The following is a 19,720-nucleotide window of genomic DNA, read 5'->3' on the forward strand; positions in this document are numbered from 1 at the left end:
AGCAATTAAAAAAGCTTTAATAAATATTTTCATATCAATGGAGGATCATATGACTACATGTGAAAGGTGTTGCAGGTGATGAATCTACAGGGAATTATCACCTGACTCTGCAGTGAATGTATAAAAACTGAGTAGCATGTAACACCTTGTATAGTAGTCGTAGCCACCAGTGTGTGAATGGGTGAATGTGACTCTTAGTAGTCAGAAGACTAGAAAGGCGGCATACAAGTGCAAGTGCATTCACCATTTACGAACTCACGACAGCAAAAAGAGCTCCTGTGTTCGTTGCTTTTTGCTGACAAGATACACAGAAAGAAAAATGATGTGCAATGCTTAACATGAATAGGACCAGGGATGGGGAATACAGCACATTGGTGTTGGAGACAAGAAGGATCGAGCATTCTTCTTGGCAAACCAGGTAGAGATGGATATGCCACCAACTGGACAGGAGTGTGGGACAAGAGATTATATTTTGTAGCCGGAGCATGTATGCTTGCTATGTGTACAGGCTGTGCTGTCATAAAATTTTGGGCTGCACAAAGACATCAACATTGGGGCCATGTGGACCCTCGTAAGCATGGGCGGATGACAACATTTCTGGCCTGCAACCAAAGTGGACCGCCGACAAGCGTAGACTCCAGTAGCTTCATGTTTAGTGCACACACAGATTCAAATGTACAGTATTTCTAAAAATGTCAAACCTTTGCTCTAATAATGACTTAAAACTTACTGACAGTTTATTCATTCATTTTCTGTGACCGCTTATCCTTTTGGATTGCGGGGTTGCTGGAGCCTATCCCAGCTGACATTGGGTGAGAGGCAGGGTACACCCTGGACAGGTTGCCAGACTATCACAAGGCTGACACATAAGCCCCTTTAACACTGCCAGATTTTCGGCGAATGTTGGGCAGTTTTGCAGGCAAGCTGCCAGCGTTTAGACACACAGAGCCGGAATGGCAAGTTGATCCAAGGTGCCTAATTTTCTGCCGCATAGGGGTAAACATATTGGCGGAACCCTTTTAGTTTAAAAAGACCGAGGTGGCCTTCCGCAACGGGAGGGGCTGTTAATGACTTGTGGGAGGAGCTGTTGGTGACTCCGCACGTGTGACCCCTGGTGGTGGATAAACAGGAAACAGCTGATAGCAGGAATTAGTGAGCAGCTAGTAGCAAGAGGGAAACGCAAACCTGAAAGACACTGTAAAGATGAGCAACTGGGGAGACAAGGAATTGCGCGCCCTCCTTGCCCTCGCAAACAAAGAGGCCATTAACCGACAGGGACGGTGAAGGACAGGCCAACTTATGAGAGAATCGCCGAGGACTGACCAGCTGCGGCTTCTCTCGGAGTACGTCACTGTTTACGTCACACGCTGAGCTACACGTTTTGTTACTTGCTCCCGCCCCCCATTGCCCCAGAAAAGGCACATTCTGTATAAACAAAAGCAGGCAGGCGGCATTTCGCTGGACTCCCCGATTTTGTTTTTATACCGCCAATGCTGAAAGAAGACTGATTGGGCTTTCCTGCAAGTGTGCACAATTCCTATTTAAAAAGGGCTTTAGAGACAGACAACCATTCACACTCACATTCACACCTACGGGGAATTTGGAGTCACCAATTAACCTGCATGTCTTTGGACTGCGGGAGGAAGCCGGAGTACCCAGGGAAACCCGACGCTGACACAGGGAGAACATGCAGGGAGGGTTTGAACCAAGAACCCTCTTGCTGTGCAGCGACAATGTTAGCCACTGCACCATCATGCAGCCACAGCAGTCAATAGTAAAGAGCCAGATATTTTCCTCAGGAGTTGGTGGAGAAGAGATGAATATTTGACTAAAATTTGCCAGGTGGCCAGAAATGAATGTTGCTCCATATCTTCTGGATGTCTAAATAGGCAACATTTGACACTTAAAATGTGGTGATATGTCGGTGCTGTGGTCACACCTTGTTTCCTCATAATCTGACTGTAACAAAGTAGCTAAAAATATGAAAAATGAGTCCCGGTGTGATGGCAAAGCTGGATGAAGATTGCAGCCAGAGCAACTCTCTGTCTCTCTTTCTCTCTCCTCTCTCTTTCCCTCCTTCACTCTCTCTGTCTCTTGAGCCCCGGGCCTCTTGCGTTTTAACCTACAACCCAGCCCTCCCGGTCTTATCAAAAATGCATTAGCCATGCTACACTTGATAGTGTGGAGCCTCAGAGCTCTCTCATGGCTCCAGCACATCTTGCTGTAGGCAAGTTCATCTTCCACAAACCAAGCAGGGCACAGTGGGACGGACAGAAGTTATCTTTGGCTTGGCTCTACCAGTTTCAACAGTGTGCGGCTAATGTATAATACAAAGACGCAAAATTTGCATTGACTGTACACAAAAATAGGTCACTTGAAAGCAGCATGTCACATAAAATTACACTTTTCTGATGTATTTATCTCTATTTACAATTTAAACATGTAGTCAGGGGAATTGCAGTTAATCTTAAGTCTACACAAAAAATCATTTTTCAACACTACAAATCAATTTTCAAAGAAAACCACAGTCCAGCCGGGTCTGTGCTGAAGATTTATATCCCCCCGCTGAGTGATATCATAAAAATAAAGAGGAAGGGTGGGGAGGGAGAGGAAGGATGGAAGCAGACAGACAAAGACAGAGCACACTACACACTGTCATTATGAAGGATCTGGGTCATGTCAGTAAGAGGCAGGGCATGATGATAACCATACAACATATTGTGCAGGAGTTAAAGAAAATGACCTATTGTCATATTGTAGCATTGTCCGTGTTTCCGCCTGGACCCGCAACACATAACACAATCTAATCTCGTACTAAGACCAGAGCTCATAGTCAAACATATCAGACACAATTATATTGCTCCAACATTCTCTCTGTTTTCACAGTAGAGCTGTACAGCAATTAGTCAGCTAATCAGTTAATGAAATAGCTGATGAAAAGACAAAAAACAATTCTGATTAGTGATTAATTGTTTTGCTTGTTTGTTTGTTTTAAGCAAAAATGCCCAAATTTACTGGTTCCAACTTCTCAAAATATGAATATTTTTTCTCTTTGTCTTCTGAATATTGACTAAATATTTTGGCGATTGAGTTTTTTTTTTTGATCAGAGACAGAAATAATGTCACTTAGGGCTCTGAGAAATTGTGACATTTCAAATTTTTTTATGTGTTATAGAACAAATTAATCAAAAAATAATGATAAAAAAACTCAATGAGTTTCAGTTTAGGGTACCCAAGATCAGTGTCACCAGTTCAGTATCTGACCATATCTGTTTCTGAGTTATGGTGTTAAAAAAAATGATGTCACAGTGATGTTGACCTTTACCCTTTTGGATATAAAGTGTCATCACTTCAGAATTTTATCATCTTGTCTTGTGTTAAATGTTGTCATAATTAGTAGGGATGCACAATTTATATCAGGTTGATTAATTATCAGCTGATGATGAGACATTTTTAGAATTATACATGATTACAATATTTAAACTCGTAGTTGATAAATGGAGCCAATAATACGAAGCTAGGTAGTTGATGAGGTGGGTGTACTACTAGGTAGATAGGTAGGTTACCGATGAGGAAGTAGGCATACTCTCCTATATATTACAGTGGCTTTTTAGCTGATAGGTGGGTATACTGTAACTGGATAGAAAAATACGTGGGTATACCCCTTATATCTGAGTATACCCTCCACTACACCACTGGGTAGTGGTACATGTATCTTTAAACTTTAGTTGTGAGCTGCCAATAAACACGAAGACAAAGAATAACAACTGCAGTATGCTGTCTAGAGGGCAAACATGTCGCGGTGTGGACGTCTTTCACAGTTTCAGAGGAAGACGACAGGATCGTGCCGAGGGTCTGATCTCCAACCACCCGACACCAGTTAGAAGCAGCACTGAAGGACTGTCTCCAGAGTGTTAGCATGAGATAATAAGCAGCAGCGACTTACATCAAACACCAAGTTTTTAAAAGGCTCGACTTTGTTGTTAAACTTATCAGTAACTGTTAGCTATGTGATGCTACTTGGTAGTTGTAGGCTAGTCTATCGTGGGACAGTGAGACGGCACATGGGTGTATTTATAAAAATGCAGCTTGACCACATAAACATTTCATACACCAGATGTAACGCGAACCTGCCGATGCGCATTCAATCCGGTTATATGAGTCAGCTGTCAGTGTTTGTCTGTGTTAGTAGAGACTCCACCCTGCAGTGTAGTTTATATACTTTGGTTAGGTTATCGGCCATGAGAAGCAGGTAATTATCGGTTATCATATCAGTTGAAAAAATCTATATTGGTGCATCCATAATAATTAGCATATACATTCTTGTGTTTTGTGAGGTCACAGTGATCTTGACCTTTGACCATCAAAATCTAATCAGCTCATCCTTAAATCTCAGTGGAAGTTTGTGCAAAACTTCCTCTCAAGGCATCTTGAGAATGGAAGAACAGCCAGACGTACAGACAGACTGACTACCCCGAAAACATAACACCTCTGGCCATGGCTATCGCCTGTGTGGAGGCATTACAATCTAACTTTATATATCAGCTACTAAGTTAAGTATAGTTCTAAAGTTTGAGCACATTATTCAATATCAAACTTTTTGGTGCTCTAATTTTATAAAAGCACCGTCAGTACAGCACACTGTAGCCTGTGTGTTATGTAACCATACACCCCTGAAAGCCCATTATCAGCTCAATCAGAGCACCAATATCAGGACCCATCACACACCACACAGTCACTGAGTTTGAGAGCACTGATGGAGCGGTTTCCTTTTTTTTCTAGCGAGCCAGCTTCGGTCTCGCCATTGTGGAGACGCATGATCATGACGCGTCATGAATGAATCAGCCACTCTACTTCAGCGCTGACCTTTCAGTGTTCATTAACTGACTGCGTTTGGCAGTTTACAGAGTTCATCCCTCATCCATACAGAAAAGTATGTTAGTGGCAGTAATGCATGCTATGAACGATAAAACACACAAACAAAATCAAAAATAAAATGCATGATATTGACAAGACTGAAGTGATGTAACAGTGTTTTTATCCTGTACTGTATGTGCGTCAGTTGAATTTATAACAAGTTTAATGACTGTCAATGAATAAGACCACCGCCCCGAGCAGTTTCATGTGATGATAGCAATAGGACACATACATGAAAGGTCATGAGTAGCCTGAAAGTCTGACTGAACTGCCATTTCGTTTTCATTTCATTATCCGGCCTGACATCATGTTTATGTTACCCATTTTCTATTTTGAGAGGCAACTGAGCAGTGACTGATGAATCCATCCCATCTATGTCATTTTCAAAGCTGCCGTCACTTAACGTATGTCACGTCAAATGAAGAAATATGGCCATTTCGGTTAAAGAAGAGAAAAAAAACCTTGTATAAATGATTCAGTCTGATCTGTGCTTGTTGCTATTTTTTGACAGTGGCACTATTTTCTGGCTGCAGAACAGCAAAATGATTTCATTATTCTTAATCCAGCCTACACAGCTCTGTTTTGCTTGGTTGTTCATGCCTCGTGTCTTTAGTGCTGGGACTCCAATAACTGTAAAATCAACAGAAAATTAAACACTCACAATTTTGATAACTGATCATTAGTTTAGGTCATTAAACACGCAAAAGTGCCAAACATTGATTGGTTTTTTAACATCTAAAATTTCATAATGTGCTTATTTTTTCTGTGTTATATTATTGTTAATTGAATAGCATTCAGTTTTGAACTGCAGGTTGGTTGGACAAAATGAGCCACATTTTTCACTTCTTCCTCTCTTTTAATAAGCATTATTTTCTTCCTACTCAATAGATTGACCCATAATCATCACAGTCATTACTTATAGTCATTCATCCAACCATAAAGCCTGAGCCTCAAGGCTTTACTCTGGACTGCAGATGAGCATGCAGCTGCTAGCTTTACTTGCATTTTACATTGTACTGTATATCTGCTGTATTGCTTCAACCCAGTCATCAGAAAAAATGTTGCTGTTGTAGGTTTCTGCAAACCTTGGTTATATGTTATATTTGCATGTTATGTAATAAAATTTTTTTAAATATTCTCCTAAAATGTATTTGATATAGCACCTTTCAAGGAAATGAAATTCACAAAATACAATCAAGCAATTAAACAATAAAAGATGCAATCAATAAAAACAAAGGCAATACAACAAATAAAACAAAGCAACAAAAGGAAAGTAAAACATAGAGAAAATTTCTAAAGAGACCGCAGAATGTAAACCTAATGGAAGGGAGTTCCAAAGCGTTGGAGCCACGACTTCAAGGGCACGATCATCTTTTGTTTTGAGTCTGGAACAGCCAGTAGGTCCTGTTCTGAAGACCTAAGGGACCTACTGACAATATATGGACAGAGGAGATCACTGATGTATTCAGGTGCCTGACCAAGGAGGGCTCTACACATGAGAACAAGTATTTTGAAGCAAATCCTGAACCTGATGGGAAGCCAGTGCAAAGAAACTAAAATGGGATTGACGTAGATTGACGTGCTGGACCTGATTAACAACCTGGCAGCAGCGTTCTGGATTATTTGAGGATGGTTCAGACAGGATTTGTTTCGACAAGTGTGCTGAAATTTTACATTTTAATATGCTGTGGTTAATGTGTGATTTGGTTTAGGCTCAAAAACTACTTGGTTATGGTTAGGCAAAAATAGTGTTTTAGCTTAAAATAACAGGTTTCGGGGACACAATCTCATCAGGAAACGTAGCAATGTCTCTGTATGAAGTCAACAGCTTTTTGTGGCACTGTCACCACTACAAAAACACAGACTGGTCGCTACAAAACACCCACGTCTGAAGCCTAAAAAGCCTATGCAAACAGCAATGACCTCATTAAGACACAACCAGAGTTGTGGCTTCTTGGTAGGGATGCACCAATCCAATATCTGGGTCAAATATCGGCCCTGATATCATCAAAATAGATGGATCGGATGTCGGAAAATGCAACCTATACCTGAGGCGATACTTTCCCTTTAAATCTATTGCGACGCGAGCTACGTCATACGTCATGGAGCGAAGAAGAGAATCTGCTGTGTGGAGGTATTTCACACTATTTCAACTGCTGTTGCACAATTGTTTATTTTTGTTAAAAATAAATTGTTCATCACTGCATTAATCTGTTTCATCTTGTTTCATTTTACCTGAGGAAAGAACTGTGTAGTCATCAATGCCTGATGCCTCTAGTCTTTTCTGTTCTACACGTAAAGGTATTTAGCTTTTTAGGTCAACCATGGTATCAGATCGGTATCAGGTATCGGCTGATACTCAAAGCCACGGCATCGGGATCGGTATCGAAACTGAAAAAGCTGGATCGGTGGATCTCTACTTGTTGGTCTTGAAAAGTGATCTGCAGCAACCTGCAGCTTTCCGGCTACCTTACCTAGGTGACAAGCCATCTATCATCCCCTCCACCTCCCAATGACAGTCAGCTTGTATATTACGTCACTTTAGAAACGCTGATATGATACGTATGAAACCAACTGCAAATGTAAGGTATTTGTAGTTTGCAGAAACATTTAATGCCAACATTTTCATCTGGTGACTAGGCTCATTGCTTTAAGTGGGGAGAAGCTGCACTTCCTGCAACGCAAACAAGGATCACAAATTTGTACTAACAACAGACAGAAGAGCAACTGACAGACAGATAAAAGTAAATCACTTACTCCATGTTTATCTGCTTCACAGAAGAAACCATAGGGAGGCCTAAAGTGGAGCCTGCGGCACAAAGCTGTCCCATGATAACCTTTGAGATGGCTCTGATAACTCGAGGCCAAAGTGTAGATTACATGATCGATTGCTGTCAGAGGTGCTCGCTTAAATCATGTGTCTGTCCCGCCTGAAGGTAGCATTGAGACGACACTGAGTTTAACATTGAGCCGGGCTTACACCGACAGTGCCGCATGATTTGTACTGCTTGTGCTGCTTTGACAGATGTTTGTTGATGCAAATGCTTTATGGGCCTATATTTTTACTTATAAATATGAAGCACAGAGAAAAAGCCGAACAGTACAGTTTGCTGCTGACTGAGAGAGGGGGAGTAAAGAGCAAATAAATAGTGGAAAATGAGAGAAGTGAAGCCAGGAGAGGAGTGGTAAATGAGAGCAGCTCTGACCTCTGCCCTCCCCAAGTGCCATCCTCTGCTTACAAACACACAGAGGAGAGGAGAGGAGAGGAGAGGAGAGGAGAGGAGAGGAGAGGAGAGGAGAGGAGGATGACTATTTTTTTACGGCATCTATCCATCCATCTATTAGGGCTGGACAAATAATTGCTTTTATTTTGAAATCTCAATTTGAAACAGGGCAATTTTCCAGTCACATTCAGTTTTTGCTATTTCCTGTTGTCTTGACGAGCCAAAGGGAGGACAAAGTTTTAGCCGGTGGTTGTCGATTGCACCAGCAATGATAACTGTCGATAGGAAATTTAATCATCCATAGCTAATTAACATCCGTGAGTTCAGCCAAAATACAAAACACAACTCCCAAGCTGCTGTCTGGCCAGCATCTGTACAACTGTTCAACAGGAAACCTCAAAACAACAATGTTGATTGGCATGGTTTGTATTATTAATATAACTATATATAATATTAACTTACTAGAGAAGCAATTTGATGATTTTTTTTTTTAATGAAGTATGATGTCATTTTAGTTCAAGGTTTATGGGACAAGTCCTACTGGTTTTTAGCAAACATGTGCTACCCCATCAGGAACAAGTACACGAACAAAAAATAAATGTAGTTTGAGTACTCTGATTTTGTAGCCTCAAGTCTATCATCTATTTTACTCTAAATGGACGATAATTTACAAAATGAACATCATGCTGTATTGAAGAAGACATGAAACTAGTGATTGAGATGATAAACTCATTAGGAAGGTGTTTACTGTGGTAATAAATGAAGTAAGAAGTAAGGTCATTTCCTCATAGACTAACAGTCAAACTTCTGGAGTCGTCCCCTGCTGGCCATTAGAAAGAATGCAGGTTTAAGGCACTTCTCAGACCCAGAGATAACCCCTTAGTCTACAGCCATGCTAGCTGCTCTATGAGGCTGTACTTTAACCTAAGTGTTAATTCTAAGTGCTATATTATAGTTCAGTTCTTCAGCTGAAGAAGCCTCTTGGATGAGAGGTGAAACATATTCAAGACACTCAAGTTAGTCCAGCTGCCTACGATATAGCACTTAGAATTTGCATAACCTGGATGACTGAGAATCCCCACCAACAACCTAAATGCTAACGTCAGCATGCTAACATGCTCACAGTGACAAAGCTAACATGCTGATGTTAAGCAGGTTTATGCACATTTACCATCTTGGATAAGCATGCTAGCATGCTAACATTTGCTGATTAGCACTGGAAACAAAGTACAGCTGAGGCTGACGGAAATGTCATTAACTTTGCAAGTATTCGGTCATAAATCAAAGCATTGGAGAAATTAAACATTTGACCTGATGATGGCTCTAGATGAAGAGGCGAAGGATCACCAAAGTTATCGCAATTCCTCCTTAAAGGGGCATGAATCTATGCACCAAATCATTGCAATCCATCGAATAATTGACATTTCAGTAAAAAAAAAAAAAAAAACAACTATCAACCTGATGATGGCACTACGGGAAGATCTCCATGGCAAAAAGTCTTTGAGTTTTGTTCTGGATCAAAGTGGTGGACCAAACGACATCCATCACCAGAGCTACTAAGAGCTGCACCAGAGCTGCAACCATGGCTAAAAATGGTACCACCTGTAATTCAATATCTTATTAAGATGGAATAAACACAGTACACCTGAAGTATCCACACAGCACCTGTATGTGACTACTACTAAGACCCAGCAGTGCTTCTACTGCTTTGTCTTTATCTTATTAAGTCTGTGCTGTGTCTGAAATCCCTCTCTATCTATTGCCCATCATTTTATTCTCTACAGCCGAACAAAACGTGACCATGCCATGTCCACTGCTATGCTTCACTATAAGACCGACTTAGAATTGCTAAGTTAGTCTTAGAAAAGCTTCTAGGTTCAGCAGAGCCGCAGAGATGGATTGCAGGGGTCACAACCAGCCCAGAGATGCACTGTGCACCTCCTGAAAACAGACTATGCACCAGGCACTGTAGACGCCACAGAAGTTTGATTGGGAATCTGAGCCCGTAGGTGGGATTTCCAGACATCCATTACAACAACAACAACAAGAAGCCAGACCATTTTGAAGAAAGATATCTTCACTTGTATGATCCCTCTTCTGAAAGTTATGAAAAATGTAAGTCTAAATTCCTGGAAAGAGTTTGCAGAAGACCGGTCAAAATCAAAATGGTTCTGGTCCCAACAGGCATGTGCAAAATGACATGCTACATGCAATCTGCTACACTGTCATATACGCCTGCATGCGTGAGAGGAACACATAGGCACACAGCCACAGAGTGATGCAAAACTACACCTATCTGAAATCTTAATTTGCTTGGAGAGCCATTTAGTGTTTATTATTTAAGGAACAGTGAATAAGGGATCAGTCAATACTGTTATCTGATTAGTGTAAGTGACAGCTTTCAGCTAATGAAGCCTGGACTTGTGCACAAGTGGAAACTTGTTTTACTGACGCAACAAAGAATTGAGCTAAAAACAGAACCAAGCTGGAGAAAAAAAAGAGCCACAGATGAATCGAGCAGAGCAGAGGGAGGCAGAACAGAAGAGAAGAGAGTAAAAGCAGAGCTAATCAGAACAAAACTCCAGTGTTCTCCGTGCTCAACCCTTCTCTACTCAGCTCTGCCCATGCGGATATTAAATTGCCTCTCAGCTGTCTGTGATCTGAAGGAGGTCGGACTGTTTAAAAGTCTGATATCACTTTGCCTCCCTGCTCTTCTTTCTGCTTTCTCTCATCGGAGAACAAGTGCACCCTGCTTTGTTTTAAAAAGGTCCCACTCCCTTTTCCGTTTCCTTTTTTTGTGTGTGTGTGTGTAAATTTGTTTTGCCCGACAAAACTGACAAGAGACGGATGAAATCAATGAGACATCGCAGAATGGCGAGACATTTGATGGCACTCCCCAACGCTGAATAAGTATCACACTAAGTCAGATGCTGAAAGCCATTCGAGGAATCCTCCTCCCGAGTTACGTCTGCCGTTTTTCAGCATGCTGGCTGCACTCGCGTTATGCAAATACAACAAAGTCCCGTCTGTAGCTACAATCCATAGACTACAGTGGAAACATCATCATCTCTCTCTCTCTCTCTCTCGTCTTCCTCCATGTCTCCCTCCCTCTCTCGCTCTCTGATCCAGCTGCTCATTTGGCAACGGAGCAAAGAAATAAATGAAGTGCTTCGGCGGAAGGAAGGCTTCACTGGGAGAAGGATTGTGGGTAGAGGGAGTGAGAGGAGGATTTGGTGAGGGGTTTTAAAGACAGTTTATTTAAATGAGTCTCTTTTTTTGGGGCTTAAAACATCAGTGGGACATTAGGCTTAAGGCCACTACTGTCCAATTACGCTTTCAATGGCTGTCGGTTTAATCAACCTGAGTTCTCGGATGTTATTTTTATTGTAACGCTACTTAGTGAATAGCAGGAGTTTGGAAAGCAGTATAATTCTTTCTGAGAGAATGAAAACAACATGTGTCAAAGTATCTGTGGTTATGCTGAATAGAAAATTAGAAGATGATGTGATGGAGGGGAACCTCCATTACTTCATAATTTGAATATTGGGCATTTTAACTGGCTGTGATAATAAATCTCTTGGAACGAACTAGTGGGCTAGTCTGTAGCGCTCTACCCCATTTACACCTACCATTAACATTTAACATGTATCCAATAAGTTCTCTGATCACGGGCTGTTGCATCAGCTTTACTCAGTGTACCTTTGCCTGGGAAGGAATAGTCTGCTATAAGACAACGCCAATGCCTTAGAGGAATAGTTTGACATTTTGGGCTTATCGGCATTCTTGCAGAGAGTAAGATGAGGAGATCGATATCACTCTCATGTCCATGCCTTAAATATGAGGCTACAGCCAGATTAGCTTAGCTTTGTAGAAAGACAAAACACAGGTGGAAGCAGCTAGCCTGGCTCACACCAAACGCAACAAAATCTGTCTGCCAGCACTTATAAAGCTCACCAATTAACACACTGTATCATAAATTAATTTTCCGTATCCTGTTAGGGGTCGCAGGGGTGGTAGAGACTATCCCACCTGGCATTGGGTGAGAGGCAGAGTACACCCAGGACAAGTCGCCAGGACTGACACATCAACAGACAACAATTCACGCACCTACATCCAATTTAGAGTCACCAATTAACCTGCATGTCTTTGGACTGTGGGAGGAAGCTGGAGTACCCAGAGAAAACCCACGCTGACACAGGGAGGACATGCACACTCCACACATAAGGCCTCGAACCCCCCCACCCCGAGGTTCAAACCAGGAACCCTCCTGCTGTGAGGCGACATTGCTAACCATTGCACCAACGTGCCGCCACACACACTTTATCTAGTTTGTTTAATCTGAACAAAACCAAAGCCTAAAAAAGACAACCTGAGGTTACAGTACTTGCGGGGACCATTTCTTGGCTGGGAGCAGGAACTTACTCAATTCCTGTCATCACAGCTTGTCAAGCATTTTCCAAAATGTCAAAGTATTTCTTTAAAGAGCACTGCTCCCCCATGGGGGTGGCGCACATTTTATGCCATTTATTAGATGGTGATAGCAGAGACATGGCAGGAAACTAGGCGGAAAGAAAGATGTGATGATGGCGCATGGCCAGATTCAAAGCCAGGAAGGCTGTGGTTCATGACCGGCATCTTAACCCCTATCGAGTCCACATGGGTGCCACACATGTTCTTTCAATCACTTCGCTGAACAGAGGTCTAGTCAGGTTGATGTTGAGTGGAGATACGCTGGGATTTAGGCTACTTGTTGTCACCAAACTCTGTGAGAACAGTGTTTTAGTTGCCCTGTCTGAAGACAAGAAAAGGTGAGCAAATGACAACAGACACTCCTACCTACCCACACACACACACATACACACACACACACACACACACACACATAACCCTGTACTTAGACTTATAACATAATGCATTCCCCAGCCACTCACCCTGACCTTAACCGTCACAACTAAATGGCTAACCCCAATCTGAACCCCCTCAACAGGCCTATGAGGGTCTGTCCGAAGGTTAGGATCGACCAAAATGCCTTCACTTTCAAAACGTCCACTCTCAAGGTCTAAAACTCAAACTGGTTCACACAAAGACAGATATGCAAGTACACACAAAAACACACCAGTGTCCTTGTCTGAACTCGTCCCCTCGGTTACTGTACGCTGACCTGGTTAGTTCCCAAGACAACAAATCCCAACCTGTTAGCACCGGCAAGATGAGGGGAATAAATCACCCCGAGGAATCCAATGTGAAACATGCCGTTTGCTCAGCACTGGTTGGATTCACAGAGCTTCACGGAAGATCGAATGAAGTTACTCTGCAGCAGCGCAGGACTGAGCAGAGTAAAAAAGGACTGTGGAGGAGCTGATCACAGTATTTACACACACACACTGTCGGCTGCAACAGTGACAAGATAACATACCCCGGTCAACCAAGCTGCAGCACACAGGAGGTTGGTTTAAGCTGGAAAAACATTTTTTTACAGGGGTGTCAAGAGTTATCTCCTGTTACCATAAAGATAAATAAACCTGAGTCACTTTTACTGTGCTCGCCTGTTCAGCAAATGAAACCCTGTTGCACCACACAAGATGGTTCTTACCTAGAGATTAGATGCTACTAAATACCCAGTAACTGTGAGGTGTGGCTAACTGTTGTGTAGCTTACTGAGCTAACTGGCATAGATTAAAGAGAAAAAAACAGTAGAATTACAAAAGACCGGAAAATACAACACATCATCCTAATAACCTCACATTAAATGACTAAAAGCCATCGGTAAGGTTAACATAATTACACTTATTCTAAACTGCATAAAAACTACTAACTCTGAAACACATATTTCTCAATGTGTTTCCTCAATATAGCCTAAATAAAAGAAAGTCTTACCTATGTAAATGGTAATTGGACTGCACTTACATAGCGCCTTTCAAGTCATCCAACCACTCATGTGCTTTTTAAACTACATTCACCGATTTGTACACTCGTGGCTGAGGCTACCATACAAGGTGGCACCTGCTACTCACTTTTTAACACACTCACACAGCGATGGAGCAGCCATCAAGAGCAATTTGGGGTTCAGTATCTTGCTCAAGGATACTTCGACATGCAGACTGGAGGAGCTAGGGCTCGAACGGTCGATTTTCCGATTAGTGGACGATCTACTCTACCTATTGAGCCACAGCCGCCCACACTGCACACTTACCAAGGATTGACAGGTGGCTGAGGCTACCATACAAGGTGCCACCCGCTACTCAGTTTTTTAACACACGGTAACAGCGATCGGGAGCAGTTTTGGTATCAGTATCTTGCTCAAGGATACTTCGACATGCAGACTGAAGGAGAAGAGCGGCCGATCTTCCGACTGGTGGACGATATGCTCTACCTTCTGAGCCCCGGCCGCCCACACTGTACACTTACCAAGGATTGACAGTTGACTTTAATATATCATAAGGCCTCCTAAAACCTCTTATTGGCATTATCTGACAGTGTGTGCGGCAAAGGTGACTTCCTGCATACACTGTTGGCTGCTTTACAAATGTTTCCAAGAGACATACCCAGAATTTAGCGAGGGCTTTGCACACAACCTTAGTAAGAAATGAACAAATGTGACCTTCTGCCTCCAGGATAGCCTAATTAACCACAGAGACCACCCTCCCACATAAGTCTGTGGCCTATTTCTAAAAACAACAACGTCAGGCAGCACTCCAGCAAACAAAACCACAAAAAGAATCACCCCATGTGTTGATCTAGCGGGTAATTTTATTTGCAATCAATACACTGACAAATCTGCTGATGCATTCTGGCATGAAGCCTTCACTGAGGCATGCATGACAGCAGTAAGCTCTCTTTTTAAGAAGGATACATCGTGTGATAAGTGATCAACAAACAGCTGCACCTGGAGGCGCACACACACACACACACACACACACTAAATAATTAAATAAAGACAAAAACACCAACCCGGCCACCTGTAACTACACAGCCTGCCATAACCACCACTCTGCTCTCTGATAAGCCTCGAGTCAAGTCACAGGTTTTCACAGCAGATGGTCAAAAGATTCTGCAATATCACAGCACATGAGTGAACTTAACTGGACTGAGATATGTGCTCTGTGATACTGAACTGGTTCGCTGAAACTGTGGGAAACTTGGAAACAACAATTAACAAGAGGATGCTCACTCAAGGTCTTCCTCCCTGCTTGTTCGGGAGCTTTCAGCTGTATCACACAGTCCTCATCAGATTGATGATTGATTTTACTGGAGATGTTTTCATGATCTTTTCTATCCAAGTGTCCCAGTACGCCATGATAGTGTGACAGTGTGACAGTGAGCTAGCACGCACAACACCAGGACCCTAAAACTGAGGCAGCTAAATGGAATTCATCCATTATTCATTTCATTCTTTACACCTGCTTTTCCTGCTGTGACATGTCAGAATGTCTTCCATAAAAACAGTCTGTCAATCCATAACAACTGAGCATTCCTATTTATGATGACGGTGCGATAAATTCAAAAGCTCCAAAACAAGTGAGAAACCGTCGACGTCACTGATGACATCAATGGATTCACAAAGTCTGTGGTGGATTCAATGTGTAAAACAACAGAAGCAACTGTTTCCAAGACTCTCAATTAAATCACTTTGCAACCTGACACCATGGATTACCAGAACTATCCCAACACACTCGCTGTAGTCTGTCAGGAAACAATTATAAAGCAGCAGTCTGCAATGTAAGAAGCAAGAACGGACTAAATGACAATGCACAAGTTGAAGGAGCTGACAGGATCACATTTCACTGGAGTTGTCCCTTGTTTGACTTTATGTGACATGAGATAGACAACAGATTACACGTTTGAATTGTTTACTCACTGAGTTCAATAACTGATTATAGTATATTAGGATGCAGTGGTTGGCACTGTCGCCTCACAGCAAGAGAGTTCCTGGTTCGAACCCAGGTTGGGGGAGCTTATCTGTGCGGAGTTTGCATGTTTTCCCCATATCAGTGTGGGTTTTCTCCAGGTACTCCAGCTTCCTCCAACAGTCCAAAGACATGCAAATTAATTGATGATTCTAAATTGGCCATAGGTGTGAGTGTGAATGGTTGTCTGTCTCTATCAGTACGTTCCATGCAGCTTGAAAAAAATTGAATTATTGGCTTAGTCTGACTGAAACCAGACGTTTAAATGCATGTAAACAGCTTAGTCCAACTGAAATTGGACTAACTGTAGCTGGACTAACACATCTAGATAATTTGATTGCAAACTGAACTATTGCTGCATGTATCCACTTAGTCTGACTGGAGTCACTTTTTCTTTCGCAGGCTTTCACCCGGAAGAAGAAGGAGATGACGTAGCAGCAATGCGGTAACTCCCGGAAAACCAACCAAACAAACACCATGGCGAACGAGAAGCAGAAGACGCACTTCTGGACGGACGAGGAAACTACATCCATGTTCCAACAGCTAGAGGAGGTAAACATATTGAAGTTTATGAATGGAAGGAAATCATGAAACACGGATTTATTCAAAAAAGTTTCTGAACAAGAACCGGAACTAGTTTAGTACGCACTTTATTAAAAGGACACAGTGTTGCCTATTGAGGTGGGGTCAGACGTACTTGGGCAGAAATTCGATTTTCTCTTATGCATGTAAACTCAGACAAGAAGAGAAGTCCGACTTGACTGATTGGCCGAGCTATGAGCTTAGCTTGACTACTGTATGTGTTAGCCCTGCGATAATCTGGCGACCTGTCCAGGGTGTACCCCACCTCCGTCCCCAATGGCAACTGGGATAGGCTCATGCGACCCCTAACAGACTCAGCTGTTACAGAAAATGAATATTTGGTTTCTTTTTGATGCTACTCTATTTATGGAAGAAGGACGAGTGTTGTCGATTGACAGAAAAATAATTGTCGTTTTTGACCAATTCCATAATTTGTGAATTGCTAGTAAATTTTTAAGTAAACATGCCACATATTCTCTTATTGTAACTTTTAAATTGTGAGTATTTTCTACTTTTCTCCTGTGTTATGTAAAGCAAACTGAATATCTTTTGGGTTTTGGACTGCTGACAATTTGATATCACCTTGGGTTTGAAGAAATCTCATTATTTTCTGACATCTTATAGAATAATTAATCAAGATAATAATCAGCAGAGTGGCCCTAGTCCTGTGCAGTAGGTATCAGCTCTTGAGTAACACTCCACCCATAAATATGATTCATGACATTGTGCCATTACGATCCATAACTCCCTAAATACAAACCATGGCCTTGAAGTGAAAAGATCAAATGTTCTGTGCTCAAAAGAAACTCCAAAAATGAACCACCAAAGGCCACTCTGCACTGGACAACTTAGTTACATCACAAAGCGAGCTAGTTCCAGCCTACTTGCTCCTATAGCCTCTGCAGCCCTAAAGAGATGTTGTGTCATAAATGAGAGCCATGTCACATTGGATTATGGTCTAAGGTACAGAGCTTCTGTTTAAACGCTTGGTTGGGTTAAGCTTCATGATGAAGAAGCCCCCTCCTCCTCGTCCTCCTCTTCTTCTCTTTCATTCCCCTGGCTGTGCACACTTTGCTCTCAGTGAGCTGTGACCAGACCATCAGACAAGAGATGCTGTGGTCCATAGACTTTGCATCTTTTTTTATATTAAATAGAGGGGGAATAAAAGAAAGTGCATTTTAAGTGTTTTAAAAGCTTTAAATGAAACCCAAATAACCCCCTGAGCAGTGTGTGTGCTGAGGTGGCTCATGTACAGTAGGAGAGCAGTGCAGGGAGGCTGAGTGGAGCCTAGTATGGCGGGTGGAGAGATGCTGCTAGTCCGTGGAAATGTACATGATAACAAAAGAGGGGTAGGGGGCAGTGCACGCGACCACATTCCCATCATATCCAAAGCTTAAATAAAAGCAAAGGGTTGCAGGATAAATGCGTGGAGGATGAATGGAAACAAAGGGAAAGCGTGGATGGTGAAACAATGCATCCCAGAGAGCAGATAGAGCACCTACCTTGATGTTGTCAGGCGAACACTTTTATCTGTGCATCTTCTTGTACTGGAGCACCGCTGGATTCAGTCACATCAGCCGAAGAAGAAAAATAACACCTTAAAAAAACTGTCAGAAATGTTTGTAAAAAAAAAAAAATTTAAATAAAAATAAAATAAAACCCCTAAAAGCTAGAAGCTGAGCCCAGCTCGCTGTGCTAAGGATAACTATATTCTTCTCCTTCCCACAGACAGGCTATTATGTCTGCTCTTCATCAGGAGGAAAGCCTCATGTTGTGTAGCATTACGCTAGCCAAACGGCTAACGTAGCCCGCAACGATATTGTACCGCAAACCGGTGAAGGCAGAGATGCTATCCTCATGATTTTCCGTCAGCCCGCTGTGTTTTGGTGAGGATGATAAGAAAGCAAAGAAAAAGGATGCTCTCAGGCTGTGGCAGCGAGCAGGTCCCTTCGCTCCTGCTGCCTACGGAAGCCGGGTGGGCCAGAAACGCCTTTTCTTTTCTCTCGGCTCATAATGAGGGAAAGGAAGTTGGTAATTTGATAACCTACTTTTTGACTCCGCACAGGAACACAGGATATGATATTATTCTCTTTACATAATTATAAGAACATGTATTTTTATTTTTTTATTGCACTATATAACAAATGTTGCAGTGTTTAACAAGATAATAAAAAATCCTCATTTTATAGTTTTTATTTGAGCTCACATGGACTTCTTACAAGAAATGTAATCTTTGATGACCATATTTTACTTATACTTTAATCTACTAGTCGAATTACCTAAATACTTATTATGGCATCACAATGATTATCAAAAATATTGGTTAATATTTATCAAAAGACATCTAAATAATAATATTTAATCACAGCACATTTCAATACGTGTTACAAAATGCTTCAAAATTAAAAATTTATTCACATTTGTATAAAAACAACATTAACAGGCTAATTCTACTTTATCTATTGAGTTGTCTGTCCTTTTATTCTCCTTAAACAAACATATTTTAAAGGTTTTCTGTAAAAAAAAAAAATTACTCAGTTAATAGGGACTTTTTTTTTTGTTTATTATAGTCATAAGATTTTAAATTATATGTATTCCAGCTTAAGTTGGTTGTTTTGCATGGTCTTTTCACAATGGGAATATGCCACAAGTCATTTGGTATTAATGTAAACCCCCTCGAACAACATCTGGCATGATTTTAATACTTAGATATGACACATGCTGCCAGATTTCTTTTTTAATTTAAATGCAGACATCTTCTCTGAGCACATTTTAAAGGGTTACTCTAACAGTTTGCTGCCTCTTACTCAAGCAACAAATTGGTTATAGGGTCTGGCATCTTGAGTCTGTTTATTACATTTAATAGATTTTTAACAAAAATATATCTTGGATTAATCTGGCTGTTAATTCAATTTGTTCTATTTAAGAAGCCATTACTTATTTAGCATAATGAAATATGGTCCACATCTGGCATCACAATGATGTTCACAAATATGGTCTTTATTACTGGATATCATAAGATCTTCTGCAGTCGGCTTCAAAGGGACAGTTATATATCTGAGAAGCATTATGATCAGTTTCAGGGAGGTA

The 19,720-nt window shown here is 41.5% G+C and overlaps 1 protein-coding gene across 1 annotated transcript in view; it reads right to left on the minus strand.

The window, feature by feature from the left end:
- Window positions 1–18,600, minus strand: part of b4galt2 (UDP-Gal:betaGlcNAc beta 1,4- galactosyltransferase, polypeptide 2) — a 265,209-nt gene extending 246,609 nt beyond the window's left edge. Inside the window, exon 1 of the mRNA XM_049598316.1 lies at window positions 18,133–18,600. The gene's annotated coding sequence lies outside the window, so the exon portion shown is untranslated. The remainder of the gene's footprint in view (window positions 1–18,132) is intronic.
- Between the last annotated feature and the right edge of the window lie 1,120 nt (window positions 18,601–19,720).

Source organism: Epinephelus fuscoguttatus, linkage group LG15, assembly GCF_011397635.1.
Source record: "Epinephelus fuscoguttatus linkage group LG15, E.fuscoguttatus.final_Chr_v1".
Taxonomy (NCBI): Eukaryota; Metazoa; Chordata; class Actinopteri; order Perciformes; family Serranidae; genus Epinephelus; species Epinephelus fuscoguttatus.